Source organism: Silene latifolia, chromosome 11, assembly GCF_048544455.1.
Source record: "Silene latifolia isolate original U9 population chromosome 11, ASM4854445v1, whole genome shotgun sequence".
NCBI classification, from domain to species: domain Eukaryota; kingdom Viridiplantae; phylum Streptophyta; class Magnoliopsida; order Caryophyllales; family Caryophyllaceae; genus Silene; species Silene latifolia.
In genome coordinates this window covers 91,346,372-91,367,407 of record NC_133536.1, presented here as the reverse complement: position 1 = coordinate 91,367,407, position 21,036 = coordinate 91,346,372, and the positions used below count along the sequence as shown (strand labels likewise).

Below are 21,036 nucleotides of genomic sequence, written 5' to 3'. Positions count from 1 at the left end.
TTGCTATAGCATCACATAGCCTAACAGCATCTCTGCAATCCCTTACATTATGCACTCTAACAATATTTGCACCACCCAAAACTCCTAGCTTATAGCGACCATCATTGCGGGATCTCGTTACATTGCCACGGCCGATCACAAATTTCTGCTAAAAACCTCTTTCTCGAGGGTCCGATAAGAAGAGGGCCTAGAGTTTGTACAGGTATTCTTAGCCAATTGGTATAATTAGGAGTTAGCATGTCCCATAGAAGGCAAGAAAACGGCAGAAGTATTAGACAATGAAAGGTTCTGATCTACCTTTGCTATTCTTTATACCTGTAGACATGGAACAAACACCATCCAAAGTAGCAGCACTGATTTTCAGTCCACGAACAGCAGCTTCACCCTCAGAATCAGCTTTGACATAAAAAATTTATAGCTTCAGTGATTTCTTCAATTGATCTATCTGACTACACCTACAAATATCCTTTCATTCCTCTCTTTCCATCCTTGGTAAATAGAATCAAAGATAGTACGGTTTGTTTGTCTCTTATGAATATGTCTCCCTGTGGTAAGCAGTTGTTCCTTGTGCAATCATGCTCTTTCGAGATTTTGCATAGTAGTCGGGTTTCCTCTCATGTGCATCACTATATAAGGCACTTTAAGGTCCGCAATAACCTTGAACATTTCCGGATCTAATTGTCCTCCAGAGACATCATTGACTATATGTGCTCCCTTCTTGATTGCTTCGGAAGCAACTTTTGAATAGAATACCCTCTTATATACGATAATGATAATTTATATATAGGCGTGCTAGTGTTTGTAACTAATGTAACTTTATCATCTTAATAGATAGAATTTATCAAAAAATCTTTTTAGATTAATTTTTACAAATTATGTTATCTTTTTAGATTATATTTATAATTTATTATTTGAAGTGTTTCGAAAAAATTGGAGACTACCACGTGCTTTGAAAAAAGCTTCTTTTATATATATATATATTGATTATTATTATTATTATTATTAATTATTATATTATTGGAGGGTTTTGGTTAGTTAAAATGATGAGATTCAAGAGTAGAGAATGTGTCGCTGATTTACTGCTTGTATAGAACTTTAGTCATTAAGCGTGTCCCGATCAAGACCATATATCGGGGTCACTTGTAGGGGTGTTAGCTCATTAATCTGGCCGTTGTCCTTTGCCCTCTTGCAAATGCTGGAAAGTCGTCAAATAGTTGCAGGATTTGCAGCGATGGAGAGACTAGTTAGGGGTTCATGTATACAAGTAGCTCAAGGCCTTGTTTGTATTGGAAAAGATGAAGGAAAGGGAGCGGCTGGGTAAGTACGGAAGTGGGAGAGTTTTTCCTTTAGATATCTCCTTCGTTAGAGAGATTTTGATTTGCCCTTCAAATCTCCCCAGTCCCCGCCACCTTTTCGCTAATTAAACAAGAACCTCCCTACACTTCTTTCCAAATATACTCAAATTTTGTTTGGATACAAAAGATTGAGGAAAAGGAAAGACCGAAAGAGGGAATGAAAACGGAATAACGAGAGAGAATTTTCCTCCAAATATGGACCCAAAATTATTGTCTTGTAGAACCCCTCTCTTCCAATCTCTCCATCATCTGTGAGGCTTTTAGTAACTCCACCCTTATCCCTTGCAATCTCCATATCCCCTTTCCCTTCGAGTGTACAAAACACAAGTTGATAAAGCGCATATACGGTTTCAGAAATTAAATGCACGAAAACCCAAATCTACACAAATGATGGTTTTCACAATGATTTAGAAGCTTATACGGAGAGTAGCTTGTATTAAGGTGCAGGCTATGAAGTTGACGATGCCTGAAGCAATCCTTTTCGGATCTGTGTGGCAACATCACGGACAGCGCCAGGCCCATGCGGAATAAAGACTGCAGATGCTTTAGAAGACGCTCCTATTTCCTTCATGGTGTCAAAGTACTGGGTGACAAGTACCATGTCCATAACATCCTTGGCAGTTGTCCCAGGGACATTAACTGCGAAGCCAAGCACACTATCTCTAAGACCATCAACAATTGCTTGTCTCTGCCTGGCGATACCCATCCCGGATAGATACTTAGACTCCGCTTCTCCTTCTGCTCTTTTGATTTGTATGATTTTTTCTGCTTCTGCTTTTTCATTTGCCGCCACTCTCATCCTTGCAGCTGCACAAATTAAAAAGTTGCATTAATTGATTCAGTTATATCTCTCCAAGTTTCCACACTCAGGGGCAAGGCTACTACGTAGCTAACCAAATCCGACCACAGATGCATGGTTTGGACCTTTGGGGTTTGGCCGGCCACCTTTGAACCGAAAAGTTCATATTGGAACACCAAACCATGTAAAACTGCACCCGACCCCTTACCCCACCATAAGGGCGAGCATTTGAGGAGGGAAGGGGAGTAGGATGGAAGAAAGGGAAAGGGAAAGGGAAAGGGAAGGAGAGAAGGTTGAGAATTCCCCTCCAAATTTTTTTATGTTGGAATCATTTTGACTAGACTTGGAGAAGGTTAATGACTCGATTTTATGGACTGTGTGACTTGTAAATTATCTTCTGAATATATGATACTGCACGATAGTGTTACTTTTTTTTTTTTTTCTCCCCGAGTAAAAGGAGGCACAAGGGCATTAGAGAATATAAGCATCATTAGTAGAAGTATAATGTTACGGAGTAGTAAATTAGTAAATTGTAAAGTGGGTTAAGCTAGAAAAATCTAAATATAATGTTGATGGGCAAGCATATTCAACCTCTCTGCCAGAACAAAGATTCCATAGGGTGTGAGCCTAAAATACTTGCAAATTAAATAGATGTTCATAGAAGATGGTGAAATCGAGACTCAGTGACTGACTTCTCTAGTTGCTTGATTATTGGCTTGTTTCAATGTAGTAAGCGAATATGTGAAAGAGAAATAACTTGAGTGATTCATCAGACTGCAAAGTATGTCAAAGAGAAAAACATACCAGCATTGATTTCATTCATAGCACGCTTCACATGTACATCAGGTTCAATATCAACTATCAGAGTTTCAACAATCTCAAATCCATAATGAGACATAGCCTGAACAAATTCATGGTTTTAATTTACCATACACTCAGAAATTAATTAAAAAAATAGATACCATCACTTACTTTCTCAAGTTCACTAGCTACTGCTTTGGCAATGTCAGTCTTCTGTTCAAACACATCATCTAAGTTTAACTTCGGAACAGTGGCTCTGATCACTGAACATGTCAACACGTACGAAACATTTAAACTTGGATGAATATTCTAGACTTAAGGTAATCAATCTATTGGGATATAGATACCATCAAAAACATAGGCCTGAATCTGTGAGCGAGTGTTGCTGAGTTTGTAAAATGCGTCGCTTGCTTTCTCAGCGATGGCACGGTACTGAATGGATGCTACAACATTCACAAAGACATTGTCCTGTACAATGACGCCCAAAAATCAATTAACTGTGGAACTTGAATGAATACAAATCAAATCAACAAACAAACAAACATAATTTCAACTTTTGAAGTTAAATCATAACATTGAGTATGAGGAAGAATTAATGACCTTGGTTTTCGTCTCACAATGAACATCCAATTGTTGAACACGAAGAGTAAGCTTTCCGGCAATCTGGTGACCAAGGAACACAGTGGCACCCTGGCTCTAACATATCATTGTATTTTCCAAAGCTTTCTTTGATAGCAACCGTTGATTGGTCGACTTGGACACAACAGAGCAAGTTCCCCATTCTTGTGATTTATGAAATTATTAATCTTGGGAGGAAAATTTTACAAGTAGTTTAATTACCCAGAACAACAACATAGACGTAAACAAGAATCAAAATAAGAAAAACGAATAATAATATATTCTCAAGATTCACCAATAACTAACTACTGCAGCCGAGAAACCCTGCTATTACTAAAGTTGTACTTTCATGAATCTCCCTTGAAAGTATTCAAACGTTCTCACTGCAACGGTAGGAATAGCCAGGCAAAAAGGACAGCAGATAAAACTCGCTACTAAAACCCTAATGTAGTCATTCTAACTTGTACTTGACCTTTTAAACTCGGATTCAATGTCGTAATAATTGCCAACAGACTCAAAACAAAAAAAGATTTCCTAATTTTACATATTAGTATCATCACGTATTATCAACATTCAATGCAACTCATACTCTATTAAGTAAATAACTATGATCGTATTTTTTTCGCCCCCTTTGAAAGCGCAAAGTTTCAGACTTTCTCATTGAGAGTAATCTTTATGCCCTCTTTTTCTTCTTGGTATTATGTTAATCAAGCTAATTTGAAAGACACTGACATTCTTTTACCGCTTTCATCCGCAAGGGTGTTAAGATTAACCTAATTTCTTTTCCTCATTGAAGAAAAAATAAAGAAAAAAGTTAGTCATGAAATTTAGCATAGGGGGAGTAGAACAATTAAACATTGACAATACTCAGAATGACCGCATGTAAGAAAGATGAAGATGAATGGAGGAATAATACAGGGATGACATATCAAAGTAATAAAACCCATAACGTAAGAAAGAAAAAGATAAAGTGAAAAGATGAAGACGGAGATGATTAAGACTTACAAACAAACAAAGTGAATGAGAAGATATGGATGGAATATGGATTAGACAAAAGAAGAGGGATTATATAGTAGTCTATCTATCTATATATATTAATTAAAAAAAATCGTTAAATAGTCAAGCAATTAAGAGTTGTGTTCTAACTCGGTCATGTTTGTCACACAATCCTTATTGAAATCAAAAATTATGAATGCGAAATACCGTATGCCATATGAGTTGGTGTTTTCAGTTGGTTTAAACTACTATAAAATATTCAATAAAATAATAACAAAAGTTCATATATTTATCTTAGTGAAAATTGTTAATAACCACCTAGTATTTGTCGTATTTTACAAATTACCACAATGTATTTTGTTTATTACAACTTACCACCTATATTACACCGTATATATCCCATTTACCACCGTATTTCATTTCCGACCAACATTCTACTTAAATCCCGACTAGTTAAGTTAATAAACTATAGAATGACTAAAATACCCTTAATTTAATTCCCTCAAGACACACACCACCACCACCAACATCATAGTTCATCACCATCATCAATTCATCAATTTCCAGAATTTTATAACCTCACCAGTTACTACCGCCACCGACAATAAATTCAAAGCAACGATTGGAGGTCTATCAATGGTACATCAGCTCGGTGTTCTTTCATCCATTTCGATACGCCTTAAACTTTTCCTTGGATTGAAAGCCATAGATCTTCTCCCTTTTTTATAAAAAAAATATTAAATCTTACTTATAACCCAGAAAATTTAATCACAATTAATGAGATTTTTGTTATAACCCAAAAATTATACACAATAATGTGATTTTTGTTATAAAGATTGAATCTTTTTTGATAACTTCCTATAAATTTATAAAAATAAAATTAAGTAAAACAAAGCAACCCCATTGTCGTTGGGTTGTTTGGTCTAAGTTTTGAATGTTATCAAAAGAACAATTTTTGGGATTTAAATTTGAAATGTATGAATGAAAAAGTAGTGTTTATAAAATAAAGATGGAATTTGTGTAAATGGAAAGAGGAGATAAAGATGAATTGATGATGATACATGTACCATCATTAGCATTTGATTTAAGTTTATTATTGTTGGTGGGTAAGGTAATAGAATTCTGGAAATTTGATTAATTGATGATGGTGATGAACTATGATGTTGGGGATGGAGGATGTTTATTTTTTAGTTTAGAGGGGTAGTGTGTGTTTTGATGGAATCAAGGTAAGGTTGTTTTAGTCATTCTAAAGTTTATTAACTTAACTAGCCGGGATTTAAGTAGAATGTTGATCGGAAATGAAATACGGTGGTAAATGGGATATATACGGTGTAATATAGGTGGTAAGTTGTAATAAACAAAATACATGGTGGTAATTTGTAAAATACGACAAATACTAGGTGGTTATTAACAATTTTCACTTTATCTTAATCATGAAATTTGTATTGTAAACAAAATATCCTACTTTGTTTATGATTTGGATACAACTCCTTAAAACTCTAGAAAAATAAATTTTAATAATTTTATTATGAATTTGATTTTTAATCAAAAACTAGCTCCTAATATTTGTATATATATACATGAATAACGGAGGATAAGAAGTATGGCATACATACATTCAAAGGCAGCATGCCTTTTTATTAGGTTTTTTTTGCTCTTTCGTTTCTATATTCAAGGTTAATCAATATACACACTTCTACAGGCAGTCGTTTGGATCGCTGGACAAGTAGCTCAAATAGAAAAGTCATGTGTGTTTATATAGCTTGTGCACATAAGCCATGGGAGTTTGGATTGTTTGACAATAAGCTCAAATAGATAAGCCATGGATGCTCAAATTATTTGTTGTCTGTAGATGTTTCATTGTCAAAGAGATTCACCATCTAATTCATCAAAATTAGCTCTTACGCCCAATTAGCAATAATCTACTAATGCAGGATCGGTAAACAATGCTCAAGGTCAGAAGCCATTTGAATGGCAATATTCATATTTGCAAGTCGTTGTTGAAGCTAACAGCCACATCTCGGGATCAAAGTTAAATATTTGGGTGCAAATAAACAATTTGATGCATCTAATTTTACAAGTTTTATTTCGTGGTTCTTGGATGAGTTTGTAGCAAGCACCAGTTAGCTCTACAAGGAGATTGGCATGATTGGGACAACCGAGGGGGTAAAGATTCCGTCCATGGAGAGATATGGGTTCAATCTGATCATATATTTCATTTGTCTCGATTATTTGTTTACCTTTAATTAAAATTCTCTTTAAATAATTAGGAGAGAGACACTACAGACACAACCGCCCCTCATTTTCACGACTGTCCATAAACTGAGATGTCTTAAATGAGTGTTACATAAAAATATTGCAATGAATCTAAATATATAACCCTGACATATTATATTACATTGTTGGTATTGTATTGTGTGTAGCAATAGACTCGGGCGCCAAATGTATGTTTATGGCAACTCAGAAATTCAAGGATACTACAATCTTCCAAGTAATTAATTAGCTACGTACTCATGTAGTGTGTTGAATTCTGCGTTTAATTTAAGTCCTTTTAAGTATTGTTATGGATTAGAGTTTCCGAATACATTAAGGGCGAGGGTCCGGAGAAAGAGGCGTGATAGCCGATATAAAGTCCAAAGTACAAGCACGAAGTACAAAAGAGGGGCATAATCCCAATCAAAACAACCATTACGAGAACTATTGTCTACGATGTACTCATGTACTATTTACTTACGGATTATTTCGTAGCTCATAGAAAGTTTTTACCCAAACACTATGCGTGTAAAAATCAATATTATACAATTGTAAAACTGATTATTTGTGCTAAGCAATAACATGACGTTGAGCTAAGGAATAACATTTTTAACATAATTAAAAATAATGCAAAAGACTCTACCTTTCTATAAGTTCAATTTAGCCCCTATAAGTTCGATTCAGAGAAAGTAAGCTAAGTTCAGCTCAGCTTTTAAGGTCCAGTTTAGCAAAATTAAGTGCAAAAGAACAGAGCCTTAGAATATTATTACATCATAATCTCCCTTTTACTTAAGCCTTGTAAAAATTAATATATTTTAGCCTTGTCTTCTGCATATCTACGAGTTAATGTTGAAATTTAGCTGAACAAACAGACTTGACCTGAAATTTTGGCAACCTACTTATATATTCTAAGTTTTAGAGCCTTAAAACTGATGTCATTTATGACCAGTTCATGTAGGATTGTGAGTAGTTACTCCTTGCATAGCATGTATCATTAATTTGCACATATATGAAATTCGATTTCTTTTTGCCTACATACATTCGGGTTAGTGGTTGGTGTCACATGCAGGGAGGTGCTTACATTCCCTTTTTCTTTCATTTTTACCCATTTAACTCCACATTTAGCCAAATTTGCCTTTTGACCCTTAACTACATCCAAATTTAGCCTGCCTTGTCAAGCTAGTTTAGTGATTGTTTTGCGGTATTTTACTATTGATCTGAATTTGGTTTGTATTTGATTATCGGAGTTGGTAATATATGGAGAAGGAGGATGAAATGATGAAAAAAAAAAGTTGAAAAAAAAAAGAATTCGAAAAAAAAAAAAAAATCAGAAAAAACCGTGAAAGAGAAAAGAGAAATGAAAAAAAAGAATTTGTTTGTTAACGGTTTTTGCTCCTATATTCTTATTCTATATCGTATGAGGAGTTGTTTGTTATACGGTTTAGTGAGTTTGTATGCCGAAATAAAGGGCATCTGTGGTTATTTCTAATGGTTGTGAATCGGATATGGTTCATTTGGTTCTATTTAGTTAGCTAGCTTGGCTATTAACCTCACATTTCCAGAAATGTTTTGCCTTTTCTTACCCATTGCCTCACTTTTCCATACTTTTGTAAGCCCTCGGCTGTGACGGGACCGTGTTTGGTTGGAATGTATGTGTACGGTAGCTAGAATTGTCTATCATATTAGCTGCATGTATGTTTATGTCGGTCGTAGTTTAGGTGAGCGACTATTTTTCTTCTTCTCTTACAATTCATATGCTTACCCTTTGCTTCATGAGAGAAGAGTGACCCGTGAGAGTCCATCATTAAAGGTCTTGCAAGGTCGACGGTTCAGCTTTATTATAAACATCTCATAACTCGTTTGCATTTGACTGTTTTGCTATAAGTATTAGTGCTTGCATTAAATCGGTTTAAGTGCACAATTTGTAGCTAGCTCTGAGTTTTATTTTCTGTTCCACTAGTTAGTTGCATATAGTTTGCTTGGGGACAAGCAAAGGTTTGGTTTGGGGAGGTTTGATGCGTGCTGTAATACCCGTCCTTTTAGGGACCCGTTGACCGACGTTGACTGACCTTAGACGTCGATCTTGACCTTGGGAAACTTTACGAGTGATGACTTGTGACGTGGTGAGCTTTGGTTTGTGTGGTACTCGATCTAGGTGAGATTACTCGATCGAGTAGCTTGGGAGCTCGATCGAGTAAGTAAGTTACTCGATCGAGTAACGGGTTTGCAGCGGGGAGTTATAAATCGATAATCGTGAAACCCCAAATCATTTCCGCACCTGCTTCCTAAACCTAAATGCCGTCACCTCCTTTCTCCTTCACCATAATCCTTCCCTTGAGGTCCTTGAAGATGCTTACACCATGGGGATGAGGTACTTGAGTCGGGTAGCAGCCTTGACGCCGGATTGCTATGTATAGGTATGTTATCGTCATCATCATTGTCACCATTGTTTCAGTTAGGCTTGTAGTGGTAGTGATAGATGGTTGTACTGTTTGTATAGGTGCTTTGCTTGGTTGGTTGGTATCTTTTGGTTGGACACGGGATCGCTATGGTTCGCTAAAGGTATGTTCGCCTACTCAGTACTGTTGGTTGTCTAAAGTGTCTTTTGATGTGGTTGGTTGATGTAGCTTCGGTATGGTTGATTGATTGTGGTAATTGGTTGGTGTTGTGTTGTTTTGATTATCGTTGTTGTGGTACAGTTGATTGTGATTGTTTGTCTATGGTTCTCGAGGTGCGTCCTTGGCTGAGTGGAGTCACTTGCGGGAGTGGCTCCACACCCGTAGTTCGCCCTCCGTGGAACCCGCCATGGGAGGGGATGTGCACATTAATGGACATGGGTTTATCGCCCGGTATGATGAGCGGGGCTTAGGTGGGAACGGCTGCGGTCCCCCACTGGTAGGGCTGGTCCAGTGGACAGTCGGTGATGGTGATTGATTGGAGGAGATGTGGTGTGTGTGTGTGTGTGTACTGTTGTGCCTGTGTTGTGTCTGTGGTTGTGTGTCTGTTCCCTCAGTTGCTGACCTTGTGTGGTTTTGTTTTGTTGTTTGTTTCTATTGTGTCTGCCGTGATCCACTATGGTGAGCAGTCAGTCTTAGCAGGTTGTGATCTGGATGATAGCTGGGTGCTTGGCTGGATGAGTCTATCACGAGTCACGACAGAAGTAGTTCACATAGCTGATAGTGGTTTTGAGTTGTACCTTTTATATATATCTTTAGTTTTGTTAATCACTTGTAATATAACTTAATTGTTCTTTTATCGACATTTGATTATTACTGTCCTCGGGCAACCGAGATGGTAATGCCCTTATATGCTAGGGAAGGTCTTGTTAAGGCTCCTCGGTATATGGGGGTGTTACAAAGTGGTATCAGAGCGACGATTTTGGAACCTGTAATAAATGAACCTAATGAACGTAGAGAGTCTAATAAAATGAAGCTGGTGTATGTATCTTGGGAGCCCCAGCTGATGCTAGATTTTGGGTGAGTAGGCGCCCTCATTTCAAAATCATGGCCCCATTATGCTTAAGCCAGTCACCGGTGATGGGATATCAAGTCGGAAATTATGTCCCTAGTGTGTATAATGGTTATGTTATAAATATCTATGAAGGAGTCTCTATCTATGCCCGTGTGTACAACTGTGATGAGGAATTGTGTAAGCATGTGGTTGAGTAGAAGTGTGTATGGAAGTAGTAGAAGTGGTGAAATGTTTATCGTACGAAACAGTGTTGTGTGATGTGGCGATAATAGTGTTTTCTAAATCTTTCTATGCATGTGGGTTTATAAAGGAATTGTGAGTCTTGCATGTGGTGATGATAATAAGTAGTAAGTTTGAATCAGTTGTAACGTCTGTCAAGTAGTATTTGGTAAGTGTGATGGATGAATGGTTGAATGCTTTCATGATATGGCATGGTAAATTGAGTAATGTAGTTGATAATTTGTGGTAACTTGATTGAATTATTAACAAACTCGGATGATAAATGATAGTTTAATGTTAGATGTATGCTTAGAGTGACATAACTATAAGTTGTATTGTTGAAGTTGCAAATGCATGATTAGAAGTAAAATAATGTGTTGAGTGTATGCATGAATAAGCTATTAGTGTGGTCAATCGTTTTGCTTAATATTCGCTATAAAATGAAGTAAAATGTATCTTGATTGAATGAAACCGTTGCATTGCATTTGAGTAGTAGTAATACGTCATGAATGAGTATAATAATCTGTGACGATTCCGAATTTATTTTGGAATCGACACGAGTTGTTGTTTTGCAGGAAACATTAACTAAACCCGTTGCTTTTGACCTTGTTTTTAATCTTGCTCGACCGAGTAAGAGTATCTACTCTATCGAGTAGACCTCATTCGATCTAGTTAGGAAGCTATAACATCGAAAAGTTGGATCTGCCAGCGGAAACTCGATCGAGTAACCCACTTACTCGATCGAGTAAGTGACCAGTACCCGGGAATTTGCGAGATTCTTATACCCTTTCCTATCTTCTTTTCTTCTTATTTCCTATCTCATATAAACCGTAACATCCTATATACCTCTCTATTTGCTTACAATATTGTGTTTTGGGTGCTTAAATGTCTTGGTGTTCGTCTTGTTAACCCATCCTTTTGCTTGCTAATCAATCAAGTGTAATAATATTCATCTCTTGTTTTTAATTGATTAGAAGCATGTAGGTTGTTGGTATTTGTTGAAAATTCGGTTTATATGCATAAAATCTTGCTTGTAATTGTTGTAACATGATTCACTTGCTTTGATTTGTTGAGTATTGATGCTAGATATACAAAAATCGAATCAATTTGGAGGTTTTATATGTACCGAATTTTCTAGGGTTTGGAATTTCAAATTGATTTTTGATTATCTTTTGCACATGAAAGGGGGAAAATTAAGTAATGTATGTTATGGGTATCAGGTTTGGTGTTGATTTTGATGATTTTTGCTCAAACTTTTGCCTTAAAACTCCGTCTTAAAAGTGCCCCAAACTGAAATTCGCCCCATATTCTTTGTGAAACATGTCTAATTGTGGAACTATTTTGAAAGTTTAATCTTTAAAATTTGTAGTTGGGTTGTTAATTGATGTTATACTTGGCCACAATGTTGTAGCTGTGAGACCGTCTGATGATAATTTAAGAGTTTATAATTGCAATTTTGGGATTGTTTGGTGGAAGTGTGTACATAGTAGTTCTTTTTCATAGCTATACATGGAACCTTATATGTTTGCAAGTACATGTTGTTTGTATGTCTAAGATATGTGTTGAAAACAGATGCCGAGACCAGCTGTTGAAACCCGTCAAAGTAAGAGAGGGAGGGCTTCTGAGCCCGAGGTAGGTGAGGGGAGTGGGGGACCTACGGTCCCAGCGGTGCCTGAGTACCCTTCTGTTGTCTTTGCGGATTTTACGCAAAGGGATGCTTTTGTTGCTTTACAGAGACGTCGTATGAAACCCACCCGTTGCATTGATACTACCATCTTGACTGACCTAGGAATTGAGACTGACGTGAGGCACATCTTCGAGACCTTGGGTATGACCGGGATGTACCGTCTTAGGAAACATTCCTATGCTTTTCTGACCTTGGAGTTCATGAGTTCTTTCAAGTATGATGCAGTGGAAAAGACCGTTGAGTTTCGTCTGAAGAACACCAGTTTCTTTCTGACCATGGACATGTTTGCCACCCACCTCGGCCTTGCTAGAACCGAGAAGGGAGCCCTTAGGGACATCCCGACTGAGTGTGGAGCCAGTAGTCTTATGCCTTGCTTTACCGGCAAGCCACCTTCCACCTCTAGTAACATGCTTATCAATGACGTGCAACACGTCACTTTGAAGATCTTTCTTCGTGCTTTGACCTGTTTACTCTATGATCGGAAAGATGTGAGTAATCTTAACTCAAACGAGGTGATGTTGCTTACGGCGTACTTTAACACCACCCGAGCCCAGAGAGTCTCCTTCAGTGCCCCGGCTATAGTGTGTGCTAGCTTAGCCTTGATGGCCTCTTCTGACACCCGTTTCCTTAGCTGTGGTGCCATTGCCACACGTTTGGCGGAGCGTCTGACTACCTTTGTGGCCTCCTCGGCCTATACCCCTTTGACCCTGACGGTGCCTACCTTGGACCGTGAGTAAATTCTTGACACCATGTGGTTGAGGACTTTGGCGGATGGTGGGCTAGCATGGAGAGTTTGGGGGATGAGTTGGATGAGGATACCCGACCCTGAGCACCTCCCAGTGACCGAGCCTTTACCGGCGGCCGTGGTGGCAGCCGATTCTGATGATGAGGAGGAGGTCCCCGGTTGGCAGTATTACCTCATTGATGATGACATTCTAGACGTGATGCCTGAGCCGACGAAGAGGGATCAAGTTAGAGTCGAGGGTGTACAGCCTTGAGTGGGGAGGGGACCGCGACGGGTGAGGGAGAGGGTGACTGAGACCCATCCAGAGCAGCCTGTGCCTCCACAGTACCAGTTTCCCGGTTACCCTCCCTTCTACAGCCCTGAGATGAGAGTGAGCGAGCTCACGGAGAGGGTGTCTGCTACTTTGACACTCCGGAACCTCCATGAGATGACGTATGTGCAGGGCATCGGGACCGAGGCAACTCAGCCGGTGTGGTGGAGAGGCATTGGGGATGACAGCGGAGTCTTCCATTCCTATGGCGTGGAGCGGTCTACTTGGGGAGCGCCTCAGAGTTACCCCTACGGTTGCTTGGCCCCATGGCGTGTGGGAGCAGATTTCGGTGTTGGTGGTGTCGCAGGTGGGGATGCAGCTGGAGCAGGCACGTCCGGAGGCGGTGGTGATGATGAGGAGATGGAGGAGCAGGCCAGAGAGTGATGTTTGATTTGTTGGTCTTGTTTTATATACACTTTTCCCATGGATTTGTCATGTTTCGTACTTGGTTGATGATTTGTGGTTGTCAGCACTTGGTTGGTAGTACTTTTCTTAGACTTTGGTTTGTATTGTGGCCATAAGGCCGTACTTTGAATATCTGTCAGACTTTGGTGCATGATTTTGTTGTCGGAAACACGTTTCTAACTCGTGTATTTATTGCTTTAGACCTTGCAAGTGACGAATTGGGAAGGATATGACCTGTGGCTACTCGATCGAGTGCCCTCACTCGATCCAGTAACTGCAAGGGTGACGACTGGGGGTATTCTGATCTCAGCCAACTCGATCGTGTAACTGACGAACTCGATCGAGTAAGTCCAGCTCGATCGAGTGCCTTAAGAACTCGATCGAGTAACACTATTACAACTTTGTTTCGTTTCAACATTTGTTTGCATTATCATTTCGGTGGTTGTTGTTACAATATTTCTTGTTGTGAGTATATTATATCATAGTATTGTCTCAACGGCGGTTATACAGTGTGCATACTTGTATAATTTATACAATTTGCGATATTTATGTAAGTTCATATGCTAAATCAAATTGCTTCAGATAACGTAGTGTACAATGATTAGAATTCTTGTCGTATATTTGGTATGGTCGTATAAGGGGATAATTCATGCTATGTCTGATAGTTGATGAGGAAATGTTCAGTTGCGTTATTCACTTGCTAATAGTTTCATACACATATATCATATGAGTCATGTAACGTAATGTCAAGGAAGTGTCGTGGTTGTCGTGAGTTAAAATGTGCTTTGTGATTTGTTAAGTAATGTCAGTATGGAATGATGTTTAATCGTCTTGGCCTTTTGTAAAATTGTGTTGTGGGTGAACTTCGGGGGCGAAGTTCCTTTTAAGAGGGGAAGAGTAATGTCACGTAGAAAATGACGTATTTATAACAATTTATGGTATTTATATGACATTTGGTAGTATTTTAAATGTTTGCTTGGATAATTTTGTAGTGGTTATTGTATAGTTGAGTAGCAGTTTATAATTGTTGAATAGAATAGCAGGTTGCTATGTCTTATTTTGAATTGGTTTTTCATTATGTTGTCATGAGAATTGGATGTTAGTAGCAGTAGTGGAGTTGCTATTAGTAGAATTGTGTTGTGTGGTTATTGTAGTAAGAGTGGAATGAATAATGTGTTGTTGTGAATCAGTAATAGGACCGTTGTTTTGAGTACTTTGTATCTGATAATGGTTGTTAGCAAGTAAGTGATGAAGGAATACTTGGATAATTGCGTTGGTTTACATTTGAGCAATATCATATAATAAGTGCAAGTGATAGTTGAGTTAGCTGTTCTTGTGTACAATGTGGGTTGGGTGATTCAAAAGGAAGTTGGTGATTCGCGGGGAGTCGTGTTGTGTATTATGTGCTAAGGTAGACGATGACGATGGTGGATGAACATACATGGTGGGGTGGTATTCTTAAACGATAGGGTTGACCGGTGTCGGATAAATGGTGGGTTTACCTTGGTTTCTTTGCCTTCGTGTTGCGGGAGAGGTTGAGTCGAACTTCGGGGACGAAGTTCTTTTTAAGGGGGGAAGACTGTAATACCCGTCCTTTTAGGGACCCATTGACTGACGTTGACTGACCTTAGACGTCGATCTTGACCTTGGGAAACTTTACGAGTGATGACTTGTGACGTGGTGAGCTTTGGTTTGTGTGGTACTCGATCTAGCTGAGGCTACTCGATCGAGTAGCTTGGGAGCTCGATCGAGTAGGGGTCACTCGATCGAGTAAGTAAGTTACTCGATCGAGTAACGGGTTTGCAGCGGGGAGTTATAAATCGATAATCGTGAAACCCCAAATCATTTCCGCACCTGCTTCCTAAACCTAAATGCCGTCACCTCCTTTCTCCTTCACCATAATCCTTCCCTTGAGGTCCTTGAAGATGCTTACACCATGGGGATGAGATACTTGAGTCGGGTAGCGGCTTTGACGCCGGATTGCTATGTATAGGTATGTTATTGTCATCATCATCGTCACCATTGTTTCAGTTAGGCTTGTAGTGGTAGTGATAGATGGTTGTACTGTTTGTATAGGTGCTTTGCTTGGTTGGTTGGTATCTTTTGGTTGGACATCGGATCGCTGCGGTTCGCTAAAGGTAGGTTCGCCTACTCAGTACTGTTGGTTGTCTATAGTGTCTTTTGATGTGGTTGGTTGATGTAGCGTCGGTATGGTTGATTGATTGTGGTAATTGGTTGGTGTTGTGTTGTTTTGATTATCGTTGTTGTGGTACAGTTGATTGTGATTGTTTGTCTATGGTTCTCGAGGTGCGTCCTCGGCTGAGTGGAGTCACTTGCGGGAGTGGCTTCACGCACGTAGTTCACCCTCTGTGGAACCCGCCACGGGAGGGCATGTGCACATTAATGGACATGGGTTTATCGCTCGGTATGATGAGCGGGGCTTAGGTGGGAACGACTGCGGTCCCCCACTGGCAGGGCTGGTCCAGTGGACAGTCGGTGATGGTGATTGATTGGAGGAGATATGGTGTATGTGTGTGTACTGTTGTGCCTGTTTGTGTCTGTGGTTGTGTGTCTGTTCCCTCAGTTGCTGACCTTGTGTGGTTTTGTTTTGTTGTTTGTTTCTGTTGTGTCTGCCGTGATCCACTATGGTGAGCAGTCAGTCTTAGCAGGTTGTGATCTGGATGATAGATGGGTGCTTGGCGGGATGAGTCTATCACGAGTCACGCCAGAAGTAGTTCACATAGCTGATAGTGGTTTTGAGTTGTACCTTTTATATATATATTTAGTTTTGTTAATTACTTGTAATATAATTTAATTGTTCTTTTATCGACATTTGATTATTACTGTCCTCGGGCAACCGAGATGGTAACGCCCTTATATGCTAGGGAAGGTCTTGTTAAGGCTCCTTGGTATATGGGGGTGTTACACGTGCATTTTATATAGACTTTTTGTACCATATTTGCACGCATTTCTATGCATATTACGTAGTATTAAGGTACAAATGTCCCCCGAATTGTCTACTTTGGTTTCTCTGTCCTATTTATAGGAATGAACCAAAGAGAAGCGGAATCAAGCTTAGAACATGTCCCTATGCATACATTTAGGAGATGAGTTGAGTCGGAGCTTGGAAACTACTATTTGGTGATGCGCGTAGAAGTAAAGAAGCTAGGCGAGCAAGATAAGAGCTTCGTATAGCTAGTGCCTACTTTGAAAAGCCATATCTCTAGTTCTACAACTGATACTCAAGTGATTCCAATTGGAGATAAAAGCATGTCCTGTTAGCTTTCCAACGCCACCAAAAACGCTCTATTTTCCCAAGTAACGAATAAATGGCGGCCGTTTGAAGTTCAGTGCGCGAAGCAGAAATTATGCGCTGGAAACCACTCGATCGAGTACTATAGTGCTCGATCGAGTACTTTTTCTGTTCGATCGAGAGGTTCCTTTTTGGTGGTCCTCGATCGAGTACTTTTTGTGCTCGATTGAGAGGTTTTTGCTAGGAGTTACTCGATCGAGGAGTTTTAATGTCCTCGATCGAGTACTTTTCTATCTGACGCAAGATTTTAATATCTTGTTATCGTATCTTAGGTTAAATAAATATCTCTCCTATAAATAGTTGAGACTTAATTAGTTTTAGCTCTATCTTCTCTTCCTTTTCATAAAATCTGGTTCGACGCTTCTTTGCTCTCTTTATTTTCTGGATCTACATTTGTGTAATCTCTTTACTCTCCCTTTATCTCTTTTATCATCTTAATACTATGTTTATTAGTGTTTTATTCATCGTTGTTGTTTTATTTATCTTTATGCGTAGCTAAAATCCCTAATGTTAGGATTAGGGGAACCATGATGTAAAACGATGATGTTATAATTAGATTAGACGGTTTTGATCGTGAGAATTGTTTCATAGCAATATAATTGTAATTGTTTGGTTGAATGCATGCAACTGAATTAGTTAATCCGGTTAAATTCAGACCTAAATCGAGAGATTGGAATAAGCAGACCTGTTATGAACAATAGACTACACTAATGAGGGTGAAAGCTAAGTTGGTAGTATTTTAGGGCGGATAGCTGACCGAAAGGACATTTCCTTCACCCTTCTCACATCAGACCGATTGACCTACCTTTAGCTGATTTGTGTGATATCATGGTGAACCGATATCCTAGCATCTTTCTCTCTATTTGCTCACAATTATTTCAATCCTTGCTGTTTTAATTATTTCCTCTTTTATTGCTCTTTAGTTCAGTCAGTTAAAACAACTCAAAACCCCCCCAGAAACGGTTACTTAGACAGACTTAATTTAGCTTACAGAATTCCCATCTCTCTGTGGATACGATACCCGACTTACCTCTGCTGCATTAGTTAGAGCCGGTTAATTTATTTTTGATAGGGTTGCGACAACCGTGTCATACGCTTCTAAAGATCATCTCTTTATCTAAGGCTGAGCTGCATGGCAAGCCATCCTTACACATTTCTCAATTATAGAATGAATATGGTGAATGAGACTATAATTTGGTAAGTTCTCTTTGTGGGGAAGCCGATGTCCCGTATATTATGGCAATCGCCATCCCGCCTCTTGACACTCCTGATTCTATTTATTAGACTCTCTCTAATTCTGGTAATTATTCCATCAAAACTGGATATGCCTCCGCCTTTTGAAGACTGTGGCATTTGAAAGCAACTCCATCTGATTGTTGTCGTTTAGAGGTTCCATCCTCTACCTTTTGTAAACTGCGACAATGGACGTTGCCTATTTTGGGAAAGTGGCATCTTTTTCTTTGGAAAATTTTAACTAATACGCTGCCAATTGGAGGGGAGGCTCTGAAACGTGATCTTGACTAGAATTACTACTGTAATCTCTGCTCTTCTTCTGATCAAATTGAGACCTTGGAACATCTTTTCCAGGATTGTTCGTTATCTTCACGAATATGGATGGGATCACAACTTGGTATTTGAAGTTCCTTGGGTCATAATGTTCCCATTCAAGCATGTATTATAAATCGGATCTCGTTTTTTATGAAGAACGATCAGCCTATTATCCCAATCTCTTATTTCGTCAGCACCCTTTGGAGAATTTGGTGCATTCTGAATTCTCTAAAGTTTCGTACTGCGCCACTGCAGATGTGGAATTATTGTCGGCTATGAACATGTTAATTACTGATGCCACTATGAATATTACGGTTGAAACACATAGAATGGCTTATGCGAAAAGAGAAAAGGGTAACGATGTTGTGTTCTTTACTAATGTGGAGAAAATTCGGAATTTCTTCCCTCATTTTCTTATTGGAACTGATTCGTGCTCGAATTACATACGCCTTAAATGTTGATATGCGGGGTTTGTCGCACTCCCCCGATCAAACAAATAACTCAACTAATGTAGTAGGGTAGTCGAGGTCGAATCCACAGGGAGAATGAGTGATTACTAATTGTCTATATTCTTATGCTTAGCTAAGTCGGAAATATTTGGATGAGGTTTAAAACTAAACAACTAAACTAAATAAAATAAAATGCAAATTAACAAAAGATGATAAATGAGTAAGAGAGGATTAAAGTTGTAATTCAAATAATTAAAAGGCCTAGAACTCGGTTCTCCCACAACAATTCGTAATTCCACATACTAATTCCCTAGGCTAATCACTCGGGTAGACAAGTAAGGAGGAGATGGCTCTAGTTCGCCTAAGACCCCCCTCTCGGGTTCGAAGTAGGACACTAGCACTACCCACCAACCCCCCTCTCGGGTTCGAAGGTCGGAATCCTTAACTCAACACCCAACAACCCCAAAAATGTGCACTTTTCCAAGGAGGTCAAGAAATCGGTCAAGGTCATTAAGTACTCATCATAATCCGGGTCATCCCACTCCCTCTCTCAAGGGTCGATTTCAAACGCTAATTTAGAGGTGCCCTACCCGGTTCTCCCTTTCGGTCTCAACCAAGGTTAGCAATAGGGTCGAATTCCGGGTATCCAAATCACAACCTAACCAACTCTCGTTGGTGGACAAGGGTCATAAATCGACACTACCCAAAAATCAATCCATAAACCCAAATCAATCCTCTAAACTACCCTCACCAATTTCCCCAAATAATTAGCCTTTATGAGATTCAATTAGTGAAATTACTCATATTGGGTCAAACCGAGTCCTAGTGGAAGACTACTCACTAATCATGTTCCTAATTGCAAGAGAAACAACAAAGATGGAAACTTTATGCATAATCATGATGGAAGTACAAATTCTATTACTAATCATGCAACAATCCAACTTAAATTATAAGGAAAGACAATTTAATTCAAGAAACAATGAAGATTAAACTAAAGACACAAACTTTAACTCAATAAACACAAAGACTCAATCTTTAACATGAGAAATCAAAGATTCAATCTTGTAAACAACAATGGTGAGAAGAGAAAAGATGAACAAGAGAGAGAATAACAACAATCTAACATAAACAATAAAGATTAAACTTGAAAGAAAAATAAATGTAAACAAATGAAATTAGGAAAAGAAATTATACCAACTCAATAGCAAAGAAAAGAACTTGGATTGAAATATGGAAGGATTCTTCAATTCTCCAAATACAACCCAAAATTACTAATTGTAAACTAATGAAAAGGGAAAAACTTGAATGAACAAAAGAAGAATTAAACTAATAATTAAAGAAAGATAACAACTTTTTATTCAATGAAAATAAGAGAAGAAATATGAGGGTTTTACAATATTGAGAGAGAATAAGATGAACTAGTCTTATTTAATTCTAAGGTAAAGTAATGGGTAATGTCTAATTGGTAGTAATTGTGTCAATGTAGGGTCTTTTATACTAGTCTAAGACTACCACTAATACCACTAATAATAATATTAATAATATAATAATAATAATAATAACAAAACTAATCCTAACACTAAGAACAAAACAATTACACGGCTCCCTAACCAAATCCAATGAAAGCAAAGACAAAATGGGGGAAAAGGGGAAATACGGATTGACAAAACGCAGCAGGGGAGCTCTGCCGATCAACCGGCCGCCGGGGTTTACGCCGGTAGCGAGGGCACTTGAAGAAAGGAGGAGAAATGATGTTGTGTGTTGTGTGCCGGTGAGCCGGCAGACGGGATACCGGTAGAGAGCACCAAATTCTTGTGAGATTTGAAAGGGGTGCGTTATGCCGGTACGTCGGCTGCCGGGGCACCGGTAGAGAGCAGCAGTAGTTGATGCGAGATGAAGATTGGGTGCGTTGTGCCGGCTAGACGGCTACCGGTCCCTATACCGGTAGCGAGACCTTCACAAAAAGAGAGTATTTGTAGTTGGTGCCTGCCGGTGTGGGTTGTCGGCTGCCGGTAAGCCGGCATAGAGAACAAGGGGTGTGATGCGATGTTGTTGATGCAGGGGAGT

General features: G+C 38.9%; 1 pseudogene; it reads right to left on the bottom strand.

Annotated features, from left to right (window-relative positions):
• Positions 1–1,456: 1,456 nt before the first annotated feature.
• On the bottom strand, positions 1,457–4,637 carry LOC141611811 (hypersensitive-induced response protein-like protein 1; annotated as a pseudogene).
• Positions 4,638–21,036: the final 16,399 nt, after the last annotated feature.